At 41.6% G+C, this 9679-nt stretch overlaps 1 pseudogene; it reads right to left on the reverse strand.

The window, feature by feature from the left end:
• Nucleotides 1–8273: 8273 nt before the first annotated feature.
• Nucleotides 8274–8885, reverse strand: LOC102759060 (annotated as a pseudogene).
• Nucleotides 8886–9679: the final 794 nt, after the last annotated feature.

Below are 9679 nucleotides of genomic sequence, written 5' to 3' on the forward strand. Positions count from 1 at the left end.
GTGTGGGGAGGGGGTGGGGGGGTAGGGGGGCGCGGCAGTGAGTTAGCTCAATGCTTCCCAGAGGCCTCTCAGCTCCATTTTACATTGCTCTCTTGACAATACCAGCTCCATTGATCTGTGTGTTTTTTTCCATAGCACTTAGCATATATTATCTCACCTTCAAATAACTTCATCATGGGTTAGAGACAGTTATTGATTCCCATTTTATATAAGGACATCGGTGCTCAGAGGGGTTATGAGACTTAAAGTAAGTGACAGAGTATTTTAATAAGACCCCCACTTGATTGGTGTGCACACTGGTCTACAGAAGTGTCTTGTAATCACTAGTGTCATCTGTCTTCCAGAATACATCGTGGAGGAAAAAGGGGCCACATACCAAATTTGACAAGCTCAGGGGAGGCCAGCATGGTGGCCTTACAAACTTAGAGGCCTCCCCCCAAAAAACCTACATAGGATGGTCTGAAATTAAAACTTTCTAACTAAAAGTGAGTCATGGCAGGTAGTCATGTCCTAGGGCAGTATCTGCCCTGACAAAGGTCAATCTTTACCTTAACTGAACCTGTCTATTATCTTTTTGCATCTAAGATGACATACCTTTGGAATGTCAGGGTAATTTTCTTTTACCAGACCCTTCACGGCACAATCACTGCACCAGAACTTGAGATCACAGAACCCCTCATTATTATTGTTATTGTGTTAATTATTAACTGTTAACTATCCTATACCCAATTATGTAAAAGAAATAAATATGTTTCTCTTCTTTTTACTTTTTATCCAATTCCAGGGATTTCCTTATTTTGATGTCTCTTGCCTTCAATCCATTGAGATTTTGCTTCCTAGCAGTTGTTGTTAGTTTTGCTCAAATAAACTCATAAGAATTCTCTAAAGATATGGATGTTTGTCACAGCGACAGCATAATTTTTACTTCCATGAGTAAAAATGAGAGGTAAGCAGAAATTGCTGGATGAGGGCTTTAGGAAAAATTCTTCATAAAAGGAAAGCTTGGCTTGCTTGCACTTTTTTTACTTTTGTCATCGTGTCCTAACCTTTTTACTTCTGCCTGGAATGTGGACAAGAAGCTGTGGACAAGTGGATCTGTCTTCTTGTAACCAGAAGAACTAAAACCACATCAAGAGGATGGTGAAGGGAAAGTAAAAAGAAGTTGGTATTCCTAATGGGATTGTTGAACTGTTATACCAGACTGGGACTGCTTATATCCAAAGTCCGTGCTGTGTGAGAAGAATTGAGTCTGTCCCGAGGAAGCCATTGTAGTCAGGCTTCCATTACATGCAGCTGAGATTATTCCTGAAGCAAGCCACAAATACACATTGACATCATGGCAAGCAAATGTTGGTTTTCATTCCTTCTGTAGGTGTGTATTTCCCCGATTATCAAAATTTAACTACATACTGTATGGCTTTTAAAAGTAAATTTTAAAATGCTTGTTTACAATAATGTTTAATCATAACTGTGTAGTCATATGACCAGGAATAATGACTAAATCTATGTTAGATTTTGTTTTTTTCTTTGTTTTTAACTAAGCCCATCAACTGACTTCTATAAACAGCCAAAATTAGTATTGATAGAGTGCTTACCCAAACAGTACTTTGTTTTCAAAAATGAAATAACTGAGATAGAGCCTTATAATAGAAACACTTAAAATGTCATATGTCAGGCAATTCTCATTTCTGATACTCCTTAATTTTTATTTAGGCATCAGAATGAATCTGCATCCAGCATTTTGAATCTACATATAGAGCCAATAGCAAGCAGGTTGTCCCTGGCCAATTTTGCTCAGTGGTTAGAGCTACGGCCCGAGGACCAAATGGTCACGGGTTCGATTCCCTGTCAAGGGTTTATACCTTGATTCAAAGCCTCAGGCTTTGGTTACAGGTTCAATCCCCCGGCCCCAGTTAGGGCACAAGTGGGAGGCAGCCAATCATTGTGTTTCTTTCACATTGATGTTTCTCTCTCCCCCTCCTCTTCCTCCCTTTCTTCCACTCTCTCTAAAAATCAATGGAAAAAATATCATTGGGTGAGGATTTTAAAAAAAGAAAAACTGAGCAGGCTGGCCTGAGAAGGCTTCTCTCCTTCTAGGCAGTGTGATTTTTCTGGGGCCAGGCATTCAAGGTAGGGTAAGGAATGGGAAGACACTCTTGGAGTTGGGGTTAAGAATTCCAATACAGAGGCCATTTTCTAGAGAAGCCGCAGAATTCATTTTAAGGTCACAACAGCCCCATAGAGTGTGCTTTGGGGAACGATGGAGGAAAGGCTGCATTCACATCGTGGCATAAAGAGAACTGAACAGAGCACTAGTAGGAGAATGGGAGTTTCCTCCCAGAGGCTCTGGGTTTGGAGCTTCCAGAGTAATATGGGAAGGGACTATAACTTTTTATTTGGGTGTTAGTAAACAGTTTGATACTAGGAGTTTGGAGGATTTTGGAGGGACTGGGGTTGCATCTGTAGAATCACATCGCTCATGTGTCTGGCAGATGGTAAATATCCACTATAAGCTTGTCAAATGTGAATATGGTCATTTGGTCTGTGCCCAAGGCAAGCTTAAGTAAAATACAAAAGCTTATTGAGAATATAAATCAAAACGGCAGTTCAGTCAAGCCAAACTGTTGAAATTAAAGATTCAGAATGAACAAGCACATCGGGAGCACCTGCTTGGTGCGAGCTCTGCTGCATACTTTTACACGCATTTTCACCTGTGCCTTGTTAACAGTCCTCTCCATGGCCAGGTAAACACCCATAGGAGGGCATTTATAAACAGACCTTGTTTATCTGCCAAACCTGAGGCCTATTGCTGCTCCTTGTGAGGACCTCCCTGCCGACCATGCCCAGGACGCTCTGCCCTGCGGAGGAGCCCGAGGAGTGACCAGCTGGCTCTGAGCATGTGTTCCATTGTCTCGCCTTCGCTCCCCACACGGCTTCCAGGTAAGAATGACTTTTTTCTTCTTATCTGTGTAGTGCTTTGCATTCCTACTCAGAGCTATATTTATGCCTGAAACATTTGATGCCCTCCTATGGGTGTCTTTCCACTGAGAGAGTTACCGCATCTTCATTCCACAAGATTTGACATCTCATTTAAGGGAATGAGTGGGAAGAAGCCATGCAACAGAGAAACTGAGGTAAGTACAGACGCATCCTGAATTATAGTTATGTGTTGTAGCGTTTGGGTTTTTCCCAATTACGGTTGGCATATATTAGCTTCTAATCACTATGACATAGTGATTGGACATTCATATAATTTATAATGTGTTCACTCCAATAAATTTAGTACCCCTCTGATAGGTGTTATAGTTTTAATTTTATTTAATGTACCAGACCAATCTTTCTCCAATTTGAGAACTATAGTAACCTTTTTCAGAGAAAGAAAATTCTCATGAAGTCCCCAAAATATGTCCATTTCTTCAGTGGGAGAAACACTATTTTAAGAAATAAAAGTGTTATTTTACAAAAAAATCTTTTCCAGACGTGAATGATCAGTGCAAATGACTTACCTTTTTGTTATAGCAAGATGATTTTTATACCATCTTTAAAATGAAAAATCAACATTTAAAATTCCTCACAAAACTTTTAAGCCTCTAAGAATGTAGCAAGTCCCTCTCGCCCCCTTCCCAGTTAGAGAAAACCTATCCCAGCCACAATTTTATTTCTAAAGAAAACAATTCCCAATCACATATGGAGTCTTTTGAGGCCCTGACAATGAATGTAAAACACCCTACTGGTGTTTCCTCCTGTGTGAGTTGAAGGGGAAAAAAAAAAACCCAGCATAAAGCTTTCAACTTGTTCCTGTAAAATACAGTTAATCTGCATTCCACTTGTCTGGGTTTGCTGTGTGTGTGTGGCTGATGTCATAGCCACAGGCAAGGAGTTCACCTTTGTTTCCCACAAGCTTTTAAGCCCCCCTTGCATGCTTCAATGCCAGGCATCTTCTGGGTTGGGTTCTCTGACCTGGAGATACCCATTCCAACTAGTCTCTGGTGTTCCAAGGGCTCCAATGGCCTTAGACGAGCTTTGTCCCCTGAGATTGCTGGCTGCCCAGAACTCTGAGTCATGCTTTTGTGAGGACATTTGGTTACTTGCCATATGGTGTCTCAAAGGGTCTGGTATCATTTTCTGTAAGAAATCATTAGAATCATGTTACAGTGTCCAGGGTCTAAGAGTGGCACTTGACACTGACAGGAGAAACGGCTGGGTGACCTCAAGTACCATTTGGAAATGGGGAAAACCATTGGAAGGTTTGGGTTAACCCATTACAGGGCAAAGCAAGGAGAGGATTGGCTGGGACTCCCAACAAAAACTTTGTAAATCAAAAGGCTCATTGTAGGCTTAGCCAGCGTGGCTCAGAGATTGAGCCTCAACCTATGAACCAGAAGGTCACGGTTCGATTCCTGGTCAGGGCACATACCCAGGTTGTGGGCTTTATTCCCAGTAGGGGCCATGCAGGAGGCAGCCAATCAATGATTACCTCTCATTATTGATGTTTCTATCTCTCTATCCCTCCCCATTCCTCTCTCTCTAAAAAAAAAAAAAAAAAAAAATCAATAAAAACATATTTCTTTTTTTTAAAAAATATATTTTATTGACTTTTTACAGAGAGGAAGGAAGAGGGAATAGAGAGTTAGAAACATCGATGAGAGAGAACCATTGATCAGCTGCCTCCTGCACACCCCCGACTGGGGATGTGCCTGCAACCAATGTACATGCCCTTGACCAGAATCGAACCTGGGACTCTTCAGTCCCCAGGCCGACGCTCTATCTAGTGAGCCAAACCAGCTAGGGCAAAAAACATATTTCTTTAAAAGACTCATTGTAGGACTATTCTAAAATGTTGGACAGAAATTTCAGGGTGCTATTTATTAATAGTTCCATTTGGTGCTTATAAAAACTGTAGCTTCAAAAATACTGATCATTAAAAATATCAGAAGTTTTTTGTCTTTCGAAATTTTGGTAGGACAACAAATGACCTTTTCCTGCTTCTATAGTTTTTAAGAAGTTACCTTTTCCTGCTTCTATATACTTTCTGCAATTTCCAAATGAGCTACAATGATGCAAGGGTAGGGATTTAGATTCAGACAAATTGTCTCCACTGTTTAATAGCTATGTGGCCTTGGTTAAGTACTAATCTCATGCCATTTGGGTTTCCTTCTATAAAATGGGGACAATAGTATTAACAGTATCTGCCTTCATGAGGCTCTTGTGAGGTTTAAATGAAACCTTTCAATTAAAGAGCTTACAGTGCCTGGTACACAGTCATTATCCTCAAATTTTAGCAATTATTGTGGTTACAACTATATTTCATTAATTCTAAGGCTCACTTTTTTCTCTCTTTAATTTTGAACTGCTTTTTAATTGGGATAAATCTTACATTAGATTGTAGACATGCTTAATGGGCAGCGTCTTCTTCCTGTCTTGGTAATACATGAAACAGAAATGCATCTTAAACCAATGGCATTACTTTGTGTTGGGTGAGCCGTTATTTCCCATTCTTATATTTCCTGTGGAGGATGTGAAACGATAGCATTTAGCCCTGATGCTTCTGGCCTTTCTCTATCTCTATTATTCTCCCATTTGGAGGAGTACCTCCCCAGCTGTAGAGTAAGGAGGAGACAGGCTGCAGACACTCATCCCTGCCTTGCCTAGTCTTCTTGGGACTGCAGTATGGAGGGGTGAGTGGAAGCCAGGTGAGTGTTGGGCATTGGGGCATTTGCAGGAAACCTGGAGAAATAGAGAAGGAGTAGAATTAATTTGGGTACCCAAATGGCTGTCTTTGCTGGAGCTTTAGGTGAGGCCAGGTCTCCCAGATTTTTGATCGTGGAGGTTTGACGCAGTCTGAACAGCTGTACAATTAACTTGTAACTGATGCAGCCTGGGCCAGAGCTTCTTTCCCTCAGGCCACGCAGGATTTTTGACTTGCTGGTTACTTCTGATTAGGAGTCTCTCTATTCACAGGTCAGTGTCTGTCTTTTATGGCGGAGGACCCAGCAAATGCATGGGGCCTATCGTTGGTCTCAGCAAAAAGCCATGAGGGGCTGGTGAGCAGGCAGACATTGGCCTTGTCCTCAGCAAAGGTACTGTTCCCCAGGGGTGGCTTTGCTGTGCAGGCTGCAGCTTGTCCTTGGATCACACAGGCAAGCATGCTCTGGCCTCCTGGGCTTCTTGGAACGCCAGTGGGCCCTAGAGGGATTAATAGCTGGAGGAGCTGAGGCAGTCTCCAGTTTTAGGGAAAAAAAGACATGCTTTTAAAGCATCATACTTTTACAGCTTTTATAATGCAATGCATCTGAGGTGTGAGTGTGTGAGTGTGTGTGTGTGTGTCTGTGTGTTACAGAGGTTTCAATTATTAGAGCCCGCCCTTGGTAGGGAGCACTAGCTGATCTGCATCCAGGATGAGCTGTGGCGTGTGAAGCAGCTAACCCTGCACTCACAGTGCTTGTGCAGTCAAGAATCACTGCCCACCACGTGATCTTCATGTAGCTCAGACTAGAAGGCTGGGTTCTCAGGACTAGCGAACCAGCAGCAAGAGGCAGTAAACATAGTCTCTATGGGCAAAGGCAGCAAAGATACATAAGAATGTGAATGCGATGTAACTAACTGGGGCCTACAGTCAACTCAATATTGGGGTGATAGTGAGGGAAAACGTATGGGAAACGATGTAACTACGTCACATCTAGATGAGCACACACTCTTCAGTTACCTGATTCTGATTCTATGGGAGCTAGTTTACAACCTTGTACGTTGAAGATAACTGATGGCAATGCAAAGAAATTCTTGTGTATAGACATGGAAAAGATTCCTTCTGTGAGGGACAACCCTTACACTGCTATCCTGTGCAAAAGCCAGTTTTGCATTTATTTGCCTTACTCCAAAAAAATTTGTGCTTCTTTGATTTTTCCTTTGATCCATTTGCCTGGTTCTTCCATTGAATCAATTAGTTAAATAAAATCACTAGCACATGTTTATTTTATATATATATGTCATGATTTTGCTCCTTTAAAAAAAAATTTTTTTTATTGTTTTCAGAGAGGAAGGGAGAGATAAGAAACATCAATGATTAGAGAATCATTGACCAGCTGTCTCCTGCACACCCGCCAATAGGGATCAACCCACAACTTGGGTATGTGCCCTGACCTGGAATTGAACCACGACCTCCTGGTTCATAGGTCGATGCTTAACCACTGAACCACACCAGCCAGCTGATTTTTCTACTTTTGAAAATATTTTTTAACACTAGAAATGTGGAGTTCAAAAGGGAATTGGAAATTTAGAAGGTTTTTAATATACTTGATGGGAAAGAATGGAACCTCAAATAAGACTGGGATGCCACCAGGTCAAATTACTAGACTATGTTCAAGCGTCAATATCTTTTTTCCCCCAAAAGCATTATATTTTAATCTTTTCTTAATCCTCACCTGAGGATAAGTTTATTGATTTTAGAGAGGAAAGGAGAGACAGAGAGAGAGAGAGAGAGAGAGAGAGAGAGAGAGAGAGAGAGAGAGAGAGAGAGAGAGAGAGAGAGAGAGAGAGAGAGAGAGAGAGAGAGAGAGAGAGAGAGAGAGAGAGAGAGAGAGAGAGAGAGAGAGAGAGAGAGAGAGAGAGAGAAGAGAGAGAGAGAGAGAGAGAGAGAGAGAGAGAGAAGAGAAGAGAAGAGAAGAGAAGAAGAAGAGAAACATGTCTGCCTCCTGTATGTTCCCTGACAGGAATCAAACCCACAATCTTTTTCATGTGTATATGGAACAATGCTTCAACCAACTGAGCCACCCAGCAAGGGCAGATCTTAATCTTTAATATCCAGCATTATTGCTTTAGGAATTTTTCCCTGAACAAGGAATAGAGCACTACTTACATAGAAATATATAGGGTGTCTCAAAATTCACGCAAGAATTGAATTGCAAATCTTGCGTGAATTTTGGGACACCCTATACATACATAAAAAGTAGTTCTCTATTTTCCCAGGGACAAAAAACAATAACTTCTTGAGTATGCAAGTATTTTGTTGTAATTAAAGTCTTAGTCATCTCATTTATTAGCTCTGTAACATATTTAAATTAAATGTAATTAGACAACCATTACAATTTATAAATGTAAGTCGCCATTATTGAGTAAATGGTTTCGTCCATGAGTGGATGTGTCCCTTCTCCCACCCACTAATGAAGCAGCAGTGTGGTTAGTGCAATTTTATGAGTAGATGATCCATTGCTGCAAACGCTAATTCTCTCCACCTTGTGTGTATGTGTGAGTTGGTTAAAAGGCTCAAGCAGCCTCTATAATGATAAACAGCGAGATGAGCTAGACTTGGGCTTTTAATGCAGATGACCATATCTGTCTGAATCAGGTGGTCTGACCCATCCTCAGTAGCAAGCATTCTTCCAACGGCTTCCTCAAAGGCAGATGTGACATTCGTGGAATCTTTTGCACTTGTTTCAAAGTAAAGGTAGTCTCCATTATCCCTTCATCAGGCTTAGGGTTCTTCTGCAGATACTTGCCGATCACTTATGTCACTCTTGTTACCCAAATCACAGAAGGAAAGCCTTCAGACTCTTTTACATCTGGTAATAAAAAAATTCTTTCTTACAGTTACTCAACTTATGAAAGCTTTGAGAATCATTGACACTAAAAGTGAGCAGGCAACAGTCAGAACCTGTGTAAAATGGTGTCCTCGGGTTTCTAAACTGCTCTTGACCAGCCGCGTCCCAAATTCACATGGTAACAAAATGTCCATCTAACTCCAAATCTTTATTTTAAAATTCCACTCCTATTGTATAGAAGAGCTGGGTACCAAATTTATTAGTCACCTATCTATTCATTAGAGAACTCTTCCCAACTTCACCATCCCCAAGAAGAATTACTTTTAAAAGTGTGGATTTTCCGGCCATTATTAACCTCCAGATCTTTGATTTCAGAACTCTTAATTGTTCAGTTTAAGCATCATCATTATCTCTAGGGTTCTTGGGAAAATTTACTGAGACACAAAGGAAAGCAGTTCACCATTGTGCCACCCTCATTGTAGGAACGCAGGAAGTTTCTCTCGGCCACACAGAGGATGTCTGGGAGTTCCCAGCTGGCCTGTCCAGGGGCAATGAAAAAAGTGAGAGGGTTGGGGACCCGGCAGGCTGGACAAGGTGGGCAGGGTTGCTCCCACCCAGTGCCCAGGGAACAATGTCAAGCAACAATATCTTCAATGTCCTTTTCTGAGAGGAGAAAGTATGCGTAGATGGATCTCTCCCCCAATCTAGAAAACTCACAGTCCAAAAAAACCTCTTTCCAATAACTATTTCCCAATTGATTTGAAGTCCATAGGTCATGGCCTCCAGACAACTGGCATAAACTCTGGCAAACTGATACAGCTCAAACCAAGGAGGTATCTGCCTTTCCTCAATGCCGCTCAGTCTCTGCAGTGTCTTTGCCAACTCTTCTTGGTTTAGACTAAGTATCAAATTCTGAGAATATAATTTTGTTCTGGGCTCACTGCCCTAGGAACTAAAGATCGAGCTATTTTGGAGGCAAAATCAAAACTGTCTCAGCAGTGGTTCCAGGATGCTATTCAGTGAGGAAGCATTCATAATGGGGGATCTCAGAACTGCTAATGTTCCCCTCCGAGGGGTGGCTGCACCCCAGGATTAATGGTGAAGGACATGCGTTAGACAACGCTTTCCACTCCCTTACTTAT

Source organism: Myotis davidii, unplaced genomic scaffold, assembly GCF_000327345.1.
Source record: "Myotis davidii unplaced genomic scaffold, ASM32734v1 scaffold130, whole genome shotgun sequence".
Taxonomy (NCBI): Eukaryota; Metazoa; Chordata; class Mammalia; order Chiroptera; family Vespertilionidae; genus Myotis; species Myotis davidii.